The sequence below is a fragment of the Channa argus genome, chromosome 21, assembly GCF_033026475.1.
Source record: "Channa argus isolate prfri chromosome 21, Channa argus male v1.0, whole genome shotgun sequence".
In the NCBI taxonomy this organism is placed as follows: domain Eukaryota; kingdom Metazoa; phylum Chordata; class Actinopteri; order Anabantiformes; family Channidae; genus Channa; species Channa argus.
This window is the reverse complement of record NC_090217.1, coordinates 7,204,185-7,217,611: the sequence shown is the minus strand read 5'-3', so window position 1 is coordinate 7,217,611 and position 13,427 is coordinate 7,204,185.

Sequence of the window (13,427 nt, the reverse complement as noted above, 5' to 3'; positions counted from 1 at the left end):
GCAACTCTTGGCAACACAATAATGTGTTTACCTCTTCGTCAGGGTAAAGAGGTGAAGAAGGAGTTAACAGACGGAAAACAGATGTGTCAAAATTGTGATATCCATCTCTCATAGATAGATCAGCCATCCCGCAGGGAGACAATTTCAAGCCATTAATGTATGAAGAAACCCTGAGCTGAAACATTGACCTGTTGCTGAACTGTACCTCAGTTGTAAAACAGTTCACAGACTTTGTTTTTGAAATCTAACTTTTCATCCATGTTTGTATGAAAATGCTGCAGTGTAATTTAACATCTGCCCCTCTTTCTCCGTCAGGATCATTAAAGTGGATTCAAGAATGTTAAGGAGGCACTGTGGGGGGGAGGGGGGGCAGCAGGTGGCCTGGATGTTGTTCTCTGTAGATGTAAGTTGTAACTATAAACACCATATATAAACCACTAGAAATAAAGGACTCCACACATCCATTTAATGGCATGTTCACACTCATGTCATCACAGTCAGTAAGAAGGTACAGATGTATCACAACAAGACTTAACTATTAAATAGCTTGCTTGCCACAGAACATCAGTCTTCTAAATCATAGAATGTGAACTGCACAGATTGAGTGGTTTTTAATTCATTTTCTATACACATAGATGTTTTTAATTTCTGTTAGCTATATTTATTTCTTGTTCACTGAAGTGTAAAATGAACACAAAAATTGTTCTAAAGCTTGGAAAAGGAACAGTTCTCTCACATGCCAATATTGCTGCATTATGCTGTATTTTCACGTCCGTGTCTGACTCTTCTGCAGCATGTTGATGGATTTGTGTCCACACTGTCGAGCGTACAGTTTATTCAGTCTCCTTAAAAAGCCACAAACATACCTGATCTTAAAAAATGACATGAATTACTGTCATTGTGATATTTGCTGCTTGCAAAAACAAGTAGCTACCTATTTGAAGTTTATTGTAGTACAAAAGCCTTTTAAAATAATGGGAGCTGAGAGAAATTAATTTTACTAATAATGATTATAATTGAAGTGGAAAATATCCTGACTTTTTCTATAAATCCGCCTCCCAAAGCATCAGATCCTATATGTCCAACAATGCAACTAATTTGTTAGACATGTCCCATGTCTTAAATTAGGGGAACTCCAATTAAAAGAAACTCTTTAAAAATGTTTAGCCATCATACAGTTGCAGGGTTAGAGGAGTTCCCCTTTATTGTTCTTGTTGTTTTCTAACTAGTAGCATTCACTGTAGGAGAAAGGCACACACTACTGTGCATGTTAGGTCTTAATCTTTTAGCTTCTCAGGCTACGAGAATGTGTGTGTTTATGTTACCATAAAAGCTCTCTCCCACACAGCATCTGAGTCTAACCTCTTCTGGTACCTTTTTAACCAAAACCTGATGTTCTGTGACTCAGCTCCTCTACCCTTCATTACTGTAAACTCACATGGTAAAATCCTTTCATAATACTGACATCTGAGGGTGAATGTAAGCTAGGAGAGTGACCGAAAAAATAATTGCTTAAGTTAAGTGCATTTGTCGCATTGAGTAGGCAGGTAGACGAGTTATTAAATGAGGCACTGCGTTATTCCTAAAAGGAGCAGACATTTCTAAGGTGGAAACACTGTGACCTGTTTTTGTGTGGTCATCTTTCCCGTCTGTTGTAGACCTTAGACAGGATAGACACTGCGAAGCCATGCACACTTGGATATGAAAATGTGAAGTATGTGGAAAGAATGAGGGCAGACTCTAGAGTAAACTCAGACTGATCCAAGAGCAACTGAATGATCCTCGGGCCTGCAGGTCTTTTAAGAGCTATAATATCCAGATTCAACCAGTCAGACAGAGGCTCTGGAAATGCTGGGCTTCCAACCCTTTGAATCTTACGCTGGCTGCAACAGCAACAGCACATTGGTCAGAGATGGTCAGTCCAAGAATATATAATTTCATTATTTGTTAGAATACACATGGACGTTTGAAAGGCCTGGAGCCTTCACAGCCTTTTGGAAAGTGCCATGAGAGTGCTGGAGAAAAGTCTGACCGCAGCTCAACTGTTTCACGCATAAAACTGCTCTGCCATGAACAACAGATCAATTATGAAATGTCTGGAAGAGAACCGATGTGGCCAACACCTAATTGGCTCTGCAAATTCTCTCTGCATCTGCTTTTTCTTTGCCTCTCTTGTTTCCTGCTGCCCTGCTACTGTCCTCCTCTAAACACAGCTTTCCTTTCTGCTTTCCAGCAAAACTCTGCGCAATACCCATCACCTTTTTGAAGTTGACCCTGGCATCCATCTTGTCTAGGGGTTTTAAGTTTAAGTAAATCAATTGCCTTAATTTTGGTTGTCTGCTGTGTTGCTGTCAGATTAAATGTTATTGCATAAACACCAGTTTTAAGACTAACCGTGGTGGGGTTTGGAATTCACAAATGTGGATCCATGTCTCACAATAAATGAGATATGACATGGGTTCATAGTTATGCTATGGTGTCACTGAAGAATTGGGAGTGAATGCAGAGTAAATGTGCAGCCCCAGAGATAGGAGAGTTGTGACAGTGGCATTAAGGAACATGGGACATTAAGGATGATTCCAAGTAAGTGATTCAGATACTCTTTCTCCAAACCTCCATTCTGTCAGAATAAACCATTTAATTATATTCTAAGTGGTTTTTATTCACTTTCTTCCCCATTCAAGTCACATACTGTTCTGTAGCAAGTCTGCAGATTCCTACCACACACTCTGAAGAAATAAACCTACGAGGCAAAAAAGGAAGTTTGACAACTACCCCTCTGGTATGCAAAATGATAAATGCGGATGGAACAGGAGAAGCCTTGTCAGGATACAGGCAGTGCCATCTGCCTGTCTTGGTGTCACTCTGGCTGGAAACAGGCCTCCAAAGTATACAATGGAGGTGTTTTGTCGGGTGAGGAGTTAATCTCTGTTCGCTTAGGATGAACACTGGCACCTAAGACTCATGTGGCCTAAATTCCTGTTGAAGAAAGATGGTTGCCTTCTATTTACCAAAAGCCCTGACGCACACTGCTCCTGCCAAAGAAGGGTGTGGACATTGCAAAGGCTTATGAGGGACTATGTAGGCAAGATCCATACCACATCAAATATTTTTTTGTGTCGGAACAAGAGGAAAGAAAGGGTCCAAGTAAAGCTTCAAAAGCTTAAACATTGTTACACTGAGACACTGAAAAACGGTGAACAATAGTTGCAACAACTCAACTTTGTAAATTTGTATGTATTTAATGATCTCATCTGATTCCCAGTAACTGTCATGTTTCTGTTCAGGAGCAGGAGTCAGTTGTTAAGGTCTCTGAATACATTAAGACAGTTTCCATGTTGTTGTATTATGGTTCAAGATGTTTCTTATGAAGTTTCCAGGGCTCCACTAAACATTTTGCCAAAAGATGCAAATGCTTTGCCAAGCCAGTGATAACATCCATAGGGCCTGCAACGACGAGACAGAAACACTCCGTGGCTGCTGAGGATGTGAGTTGTTGGATCCATTTTAGATATTTCTAGGAAAAAAGAGGGCGCGTAAGAAGAGAAAAACAACAGGGATTCAGATTCAGACTCGAGGTTTATTGTAATTTCCACAGGTTTGACGTGCATCACAAATCAGGGAAACAAAACGTCAGTATGTGACCACAGTGACCTCACTATTATTAGAAACAACAACTTGTATGTAAATAATGTCCTAGTTATATTTTTATGCTAAATGTAAAGCTTCAGGCAGCAGCCAGGTAAGTTAGCTATAGACTTTATCCTTACTGGACATTCAACTCTGGGCCAACTACTGCCTATTCACTATCAATGGAAAGCTATGCCATTGAATACCGTCTGCTGTGTCGTCATAAGATGCGACGACAGTCACGCTGCACGACAGGGGGAAGTTGAAAAGAAACGAGCTCAGTTTATCACCCAATGTGGTACAAACTGATAAAAAGAGTAAAAGGTATTGATGCCGTCTCTCCTGTCATTTAAAAACAATTTGCCACTATTGTTGATGTTGAGCTGTGGCAGTCAGATCTGCATCTGTATGTGGAAAAAAACCACACGCCAATATCTCCACAGTTATATTGATTGGTTAATCTGCACATAAACCAAAGTGTAACAATGGCTAATAACAGTTTCATGGAGGGGTATGTACTGGACATGTTCTTGTGAGAAAGTGTTGATTGATGGGGGATAAAAGTCATATTTTGTTTGCTTTCGTCAAACAGGCTAGAAGAAGCGTTCAGTGTGCTAAGCTCATCATATCTGTGAGTTCTTATCACCTCACATAATTCTAAGCAACAAAGCTTACAAGCATACAATTTTTTGAGGTGTTATTTTATCAAAAACGTGCTGAAATGTTATCAATACAACATTTCGAACATCTTCAGTTACTGACAAGGATATTATGAGAATGACAAACTAAATATTCCAGTTTTATTTTAACACTTTCTTTAAAGCTGTAACAGTAAAACAAAAACTACATATTGTTTTTCCCACCACCCTCCTGCTGCATTTAGTACAGTTTCCTTCCCAAATGTTACGCATGCTGTTGTTGAGAGTCCCGGAACATTTTGGTCTTGTTTTGCTGACAGCTTGTTTATAATCCATGTCCTCCACTCCCCAAACGTGTACTGTATTTTATGTAATGCTCTATTTGTGCTTCAACACTGAAGATATTGGACATTATAAGAAACTGTCTGGCCCTTCACATAAACATCTGCACTGAACCGACAGGATTTATCTCAGCTGGAATGGTGCATTAAATATGACTTACTTGTTTACTTGTGTGTGTGTGTGTGTGTGTGTGTGTGTGTTCGCATGCAGGTGTGATGTGAGCATCTGCTCATGTAGTTATCTGGCAGTTGGGTGTCCTCCAGGGTAACAGAGCTGTCTTCCTACAGCCCAAATGAATACTACCTCATTACACATTACTGTGATTTTATATTCTGTATTACTAGTTGACATAAAGTTTAAAAAAGCCTGACTTCATTCACTCAGATGAATGCAGTGGCAGACAGACATTACTCCATAGTTATTGATGACAGTGCCATTGCTGCATTAGACTAATTTTCTCAGTCTTTTTGCCTCGGGCCAGCAAACAAGCACCTACAAGCTTTGGATCACCTGGACAGGTTGTCATGCTTTTTTACAGCCAGTTTGAATGGTTCCACTAAACATTTTAAAAGTGCGTAGAGGGGCTGGACACTTATTAATTTGACTTGTAAGCAAAACAAAACAGACCTTTTAATGGATGTTTAGGTTCTAATCTTTTTAGATGTGTATTGCGTTAAAAGGTTATAGGTGAAATGTCATTCTCGCAGAATGAGGTTTGTTGTGCTCTTGAGTAGCAGTGATCTCAATTGTAACTGGTCATGAATGTATTCACTTTGGCAGGACGTCCCAACTCACATATCAGTCTTGTTCAAACACCTTCGTCCTCATATTTTCCAATACCCAATGCCTTTGGGTGTTTCTTTTTTTCTTAACTCACATGAATGTTTATATCTGCAAACACAAACTGACGCAAACTTCATTGCCGTCATTATTTGACATGTGAGGTGAGTGTTTCTGACAGAATCCGTGCTGCTTTGGTGGATACCCCACCCTCACAAATTGCTGCCTGGGTGCAGCCTCTGTTTAATGTATATGTTCTGTCATGAACGATTAATGCAGTTTTCCAATGAAATTCCTTCATTTGTGTGTGAATCATTAGAGATCACATCTGCTTTGCAGTAGCAGATAAGAGTTTGAACATGCAGACAAAATGCATGTTCTATGGAGAAATTCTTTATGAGAGACCAAGACTAGCTGCTTTACAGCACAGCTGGGGACATACTATACAAATGTAGTTTGATGTAGTTTTCCCAGTGTTGGAATGAAACCCATGACATAAGAAAGAAACACAGACCTCTAATTTTGGCTTTTTATTAAAAGCCCTAATTTAAGGACAGTTTAAAAGTCAGGGACAAAGAAAGTTGAGACTAGCTTCTCATTAGTAACATTGTATGCAGAGAATAAATTGTTATAGAGCTTTGATGGTCTGTGACTTCAACAGTCATCACTTAAAGGATACTTTATATCATAGGATGGAGTTAAATCCACACATATTACTTGACTCATGTCACAGTTAGTCAGGAAATAACCAACCATGGAGATCTGTCCAAGCGTTGTCGCTATGGCAAATTTTTTTTAATAATCAGTGAATGTAAATGCAGCACAATTTTAACACTCCACCTTGTTTTGTTTCCATTACAAAACATTACATCTCATTACTAGACTGAGGGGAAGCTGTAGATATAGAGATCCTAAAGCGTGTTCATTTCAAAGCTTGGCAGTTAATGTTTCATACTTGCTGTTTTAACCCAAATGGTTTTGGGAGGGTCGCACTCTCTTAGTTGGCAGACAGGAGAGCTACTTGGCTGCTCACCTCATCCCAGTTAATCAGAAACAGACAGAAATGGAAAGGAAGAGAGGGAAAAATGCCCGCCAAACCTATCCAGAGGTTAATGAAGTCTCCCAAATGCCAGTAGAACACTTGTACTTACAGCAACTTATGGTGCAGGACATCGCTAAATGAGGATGAACTCTGCTGATTTGTCGACATGAGCAATGGGAAAATAATGTTCCTCCACCATGGAAGGATTGTTTGACTGCACAGCATGTGATTATGTGTTCATCACATGAGAAGGGTAGCTGCTAGCTGTGCTTATATGGAAATAAAGCCGTTTTGGTCAAGGGTTTGGTTGAGGTTACAATTAAAGTTAGGTGACTCAAACCACACGTGTTGGTTTGACCTACACACCAATAGGTTTTACAATATCTTTTTTATGGCCATATTTAAGCCATGCATCCTTGATAAAATCCAGTTGTGGTGTAGAACTCAGTTGTTTCTTCGTGCAACACTTGGCTCAAAGCTTCAAAGTGCGGGTTTTTTTGTTTTTAATTTGGGTTTTTTTTTTTCCTCAATCTAAAGCCTGCCAATGGAAATATTTCTTTTAATAAGCTTAAACTCTACAAAACCCAAGCCACAATCAAAATGAATTGAATTCTTAGTGGCGGTATCAGCACATTTGAAACTGCTTTTAAAACTACTTAGGGTCTCTCTATATAATTTTTTTTTTTCCATAACAAGCAATCAGCCTCAACACACAAACAAAATGTTCACATGTTCTCCACAGACAGTCAAGGAGTTCTGACTTTTACTAATTCATTATTTATTTCAAATCATCTCAAACTGCTTTTAAACTTTCAGGAAATATTGGGTGAAACATTTGTCTTTGTCAAAGTGAAAATTGCCTTAACTACTGTTCTTTAGAAGATATGGACTTTGTTAGTTCTCAAAGGCAAATTGCTTGTGAAACTGTCTGATTACAATACGTCTTTGTTTCAGTGAATCTAGGCTGTCTGTAATAATAAACACGGTGATTTCAATAGAGAGATTATAAATCCAATCCAACATCACAGACACTTCTCATCACATCAAAAAATGAAAACATTTGGGACACTTGGACATGGACTTCATCTTCGCCCACTGCCTATTGTTACATGTACATATCAAATTAACAAGATGTGATTTGCTTAATAACTGGATGCAAGAAGATTACATTCCATTCTGCTTGTGTTGAAATGGCTATATGTGCAAAGTGTACTTCCAGCCCAGCCTTGCAGCATATTTAGAAAGAACACAGTACACCCACGTGCTCCCCGCGGCTCTAAAATGCCTAATATTTTTATCAGTGGGCTGAAATTATCTGTGAGTACCCTAAACAGAATAAGTGGGATTCGCTGAAAAATAAAAGATGGACAGGATGGTGGGATAGTTAGTAGAATGTATTTGCTCGCATGGTTCCTTATAAATAACTCTACTTTGCAGAGGCCCCTTCAAAGTCAGTATTCCATTTCACATTGCAAAACCGCTCTTGTTCTTCATAAACCTAATCCCACTTCCCCATTTTAAAACTATGCAATCACATTAAATTGCTGCTCTAATGCCATAATACTGAGCTGCCAGGCAGTCTTATTTGTCTAGGTATTTATAATGAGATTACATGAATGGTTTTATTATGTGAAAGCTGCATTGCGTAAACAGTACTCCCTGATGCACATTATTTCTTCATATTTTCCCATTTATTCTACACACTGGGTTCGTAAATGCTCGATCTATAATAACCTAAATCCTTCTCTTCTTTTTTCAACCATGCAATCACAATCAATCAATGCTTTAATGCTATGTTCTCTTCAGCCAGGCAGCTGTGTTTGCCTATTTCACCATAGCCTTCTCTTTCATTACAGGCTACGATGTAAACTTGGCCGGTTGTGAACTGTTACCTCTCTCGCTTCGCTTTCTGCCATGCAGGAGTCTGTCACCATGGTGACTAAAAGTCCTGCCGGCTTTGAATGGCCACGTTCATACCAAAACACTACTTGAGCGACTGTTTCTGTCGCCTCTGTGACTTTTTTTTTTTTTTTTTTCCTTTAGACCATGCGGGGCTAAGGAGCCCTAGTGAATGCCAGTGCCTCCCCCTGAAAAGCCCTTTGTGTGGGTGTACACTGACAACAAAAGGTGATGAGCGTGGAGTAAATTCCTAAAAATGGCATGAAACAAATAATCAGATCAGCATTGTACTTGAGAAACATTTCATCCCATGTCATATTCATGGGGTTTGCATTCATCCTCCTTATAAAAAGCTGCAAATGGGAACCGCATGGTCGTCAACATTTTGAATCTCCAGTTAAATCATTTCACCAGGCCACTAATGACAGAGTCACTGGATTTTATTTTGCTGTAATGGTCTATCACACTGGCAGCATGGTACTTCTCTCACCTCAAACATGAAAGATACCCATTAAAGCTGGCAGTTTACTGACCAAGCGTGTGTGTGTGTGTGGCCTCCCGTAACTTAACAGAAAGGCTGTAAACAGTGACCCAAACTGACGGGAATCCTCCAGAGCAATTATCATATGAATAAGTATCAACACACAGCATTGCTTTGATTGGTCCAAATGAGGTCATTTCCCACAGTGCCACTGGCCCAGAGAGCGATTGTCGGCCCGTCACTGCCATCATTGGTGCCTCTGGTGCATTTGTGTGTTTGTGCACTTGTGTGTGAGCATGTATGTGTGTAGAGGGTCTGTTTTGTCCATCATGGCTGAGATACTCCAGTCAGAGATGGGAATGACAGAGCTTCTCCACCTCGCTGCTGGTAAATTACTTAGAGTGTCTGGGCTGGAACTTGTGTGTCCTGCATTGACTGCTTTCAAGGCTTTTGTCAGTGAGCATAAAGGAATATGACAGATAAACAGGAATCTTTGTTCAGCAGGGTTCTAAATGTGCAGGTATAAAGATATAATGCAGGTACTGTTAATACGTTTTTTAAACCAATACAACTCGGAGGGGTTAATAAAAACATGCTGATTTCTAAGTTTTGTCCATTTTTCTGAGAAATGCAGCTTTCTTATGTGCCATCTGGCTTCACACATGCAGCTATTCCATCACGTTCCCCCTTCACTGGTGAATCAAGCCACATCAAGGTTCCACTTGCACCAACTCTCTAAATGAAACATAATTTTAGCTCGTTAAGACGAAGTAGGCCAAGCTGTCTAACTCACCACTAACGACACATCAGTCCATTTTCAGTATATGAGAACATGACGAGGATTTTTTCCCTTGAGCTGGTGACTCTGCATGTGGCACAGCTGTCTTGTTACAGAATACTACACAAAAGGCCCTTTACTAGATGAATGCTACAAGCAGGTGGTATAATCTTGAAAGAGCCAAAGAAATAACAGCTAAAGAAATCTTTAGCCGCAGCAAAGCAGCTCAACGTCAGACACACTAATTTTAAGAAAAGCTCAAAATGTATCACAATCTGTCACAATTTCTGTATATTAACAAAATAACTTTTAGTCTAATAAATACACAGAAAATTAAAAACTAAAAGAAAAATAAGTTTAAACAAGTTGCTCCCCTGAGGCAACAACTTTCAGCCCGACACCCATTATCAGCTTGAATCCATCAAAATCTGCTCTGACTTAAAAATAAAACTCATTCTAGCATTTTTTTTACATCCAAGTAAATGTTTTTTCATCAACATTCTTATACGTGTTCTAACTTTAATGCATTATTAACTGATTTTAATTGATCTAAAACTATTTTGTTTCAATTAGTGGCTTTACAGATGTAGTGTGCCTGACGTTTTTTTGTAAAACCATGCCTATGAATGGTCTTGAAATTATGTATAAAACTACATTTAAAGTGGTGTCCTTCTGATATGATAACTCATGCTAACACATCAAGCCAGTTTCCCCCTTTTCAGGGCCACCAGAATCACAATTGCAGCATCTAGATCACTGAATGGCCCCTTTTTGTTTTTGGCAAATCCTTTTTTGGTCTGCAGCAAAATGAAAAGATACTGAGGTCACACCTTGATATGAACAATCTGACCTCTGTTTGAAACCTTTAGTCCAGGTAATAACACCTGCAAACCTGTCCCCATCCATTCCCAATTGTTTCATTCTCTCCTTGACACAAGCAGAAAACTTTAGGCCACCTGAAATCCCACTTTTAAAAAAGCACATTTGCCCTGCTGTAATATAACTCCTTCTCTTTGATGCATTTCTATTGTTTTGACAACCCTAAGCTTTTCCCCCTCCTTGATCCCATCACAACCTTTGCTTGCCTTTGAAAGCTGTCTTCTGATGTCTTTTGTCTCTGACGTTGACCTGTAACACCTGAGAACAACAGCTTTAATTAATGTGTTTGAGATATGAAACTTTGTTTGTGTGGTCAGACGTCAGCTATAGATTTGGGGTTTCCCTTAAAGACATCTCTGCAGAAAACACCTAAATAATCAGAAAATCACAGGTTAGATCTCCACAAAATGTCCACGTCTTCACAACAGCCACGTGTGACGGCAAAAAACTACCTCCACATTCACATTAAGGAGCCTGTCATCCATCATCTGGTAACAATTGAAAGATGCAGATGGGGTTTTCTCCTCACTAGATCCCCATATTGAAAAGTGTGCCAGCAATGATCTCAGCGTTTGTGCTGGACACCTGGCTCTAACCAGTACTTTACATCATGCAGTAATCCTCTCGGCCTATGACCTCTTTCCACGCTAGTCTTGTCCTCTTTTTCTCCCTTATTTCTGTGGATTCGGCATGAGCTTCTTTAAGTCTTTCAAGGATTAGCCTGTCCATCCAAAAAGATGGACAATTTCAACCAATTGGGTGCCTCTTCTTGTGTGGTCTCCCCTTTGCCTTCTGCTGGAAAAAACAATCCAGCTGAGAGCAGAAAAGTCAGACAGGATGAGACCTGCTCCTCTGCTATCTGATCCTTTTAAGTCCTGAAGATAGAGCAAAAATCAGGGGAAGACTAGGGCATTTCTTCCATGCTAAAACCCATCCAGACATTCTTTTTTATCAAGGCAGTGAAGAATATCAGTTCAGTGCAGACAAAAGAAGAAATTTTATAGACTAAAATTTGAAAGGATGCAAGAGGTTCAGTCACTGCAGGTGTCACATGAGTTTGATTAACGTCTCTGTGCTACTTAAACTCACTTAAAGAAGAAAAACAGGTCCCTGAAAAAATATTACTATTGTTACAGTGTGTTGATTACAGTCGGCTTTCTTATTTCTTAAGTGACATGTAAACGGGAAAGCTGTTTTTTCAAATCAGGGTAGGGCATTAGGGAGTAGTCGGAATACTCTGAATACTCTGCCATGTATACACGGAAACAGCTTTCTAATTGGCTTTCTCCAGCTGCGCATTTGCGTAACCAAATTGCAGACATTAAGCTGCATGCAGCTGAGTGAAAGAATGAATGAAAGGAGAAATCAATAACAGTTTAATGGATCAATGCCGCCTAATTTTAAAAACAAAGTCCGCCTAAGGTGTGACTGAAGATGTATTTAACACAGTGTTTAGTAGAAGTCTAAAAAAGTCACTTTCCCCTGTGATTTTTTAAAATTCAGACTGTTGGGGATCAGCTTTGTGTGTCTTTCCTTTCTCTCCCCTGTGCTGTCACTCTGTTTCAGCACACACACACACACACACACACACAGCGAGAGAAAAGTCAGAAAGCAGCATTTTCTGTCATTACACAGTTAAAAACTGTGCGCAAAGCCTCTAAAATAGGTCAGAGAGGGAGGAGAAATCAGGTTACTCTAGTGCTGCATGTATACACAAATTTCCCTTAACCAGTTTTCTTAAGTGCATGCAAACCCAGTCAATTTTGCACAAACACAGTATTTTAGTATAAGATCTTGTCACTTAAATGTATCATCTCATCCTGGGACAGTAGCTTCAGTTTATTACACAAGTTGTGAGCACTGACTGTGTGGAGGTTTTGGACTCAGAGGTATCAAAGCAGCACTAAGTCTGGATTTACTAAAGAGTTCTCCAAATTTAACGCCTCTGAAGGTTGTTTGTCCCGACCCTCTGATATGACCCAATGAACCACTGGTTAAAATGGTGATCGTCACAAAGGGTGGCAGGCATGTGTTGAAATTGCATCCCTTTTGGTGTCATGCCACAAAACGGCCAATATTAATGCTTACGTTGGGACTAAAATTAAAAAGTGAATCAAAATTGCCCATGAATGTCAGTGTAAATGGTTGTCTGTGTATGACTTTCTGTGTTGCGCCTGGGATAGACTGGAGACCCGTCCAGGCTGTAACCCTGGTACACATCATTTCCATTGTTTACAACATGGTTTTATTTTGATAAGGAACCAGATAGACGATTAGAGACTTCCGGTGTAAACTGAGCACATGGCAGCTGATGACACTGGCTAATGCAGAGATTAAACTTGTGACAGCATGACCAAGTCTTTCTGAACATGTCTCCACCCTGACGCCTTCCTGTGATGATTATAAGAGGAGGCCTGGTTCACACCCCACCCCACATCAAAGTTTTCATTTATCCAGTGAAGTACCGGCAGCTACAGGACATATTGGTACAAAATGTTGCTCAGGTTTTCATGGTTTCCAGATGATGCATCCTAATGATTTTAGTGATCTTGGACTCATTTCTAGTGCCACCACTGTGTTAAACACTGTGGTGAGATAAACAAATGAGATGAACAACATATTCATCTCATTTGCTTTATAATCAGACATCTGCAAAACTAATGACATTTACATACAGTTCGAAGACTAATTAGTAAATGTTAGCATGCTAAAAAAATTGAACATTAAATAAACATTTAGCAACATGTTTAGCACTTTGAAAATGCTGATATTAGTACTTGGCAAAGCTTTTCCTGACTACAGCCTTGTAGCACAGCTGTGGATCCATCGAATTATTAAACATAACCACAGACTTTTTTCTAATCTTGACCATTGATTATATTGTATTTAGAGAGAGTTTTAAAAACAACATTAAATGTAAAGACAAACGTCATTGAGCGTAGAGCTTCCAATAGTAAC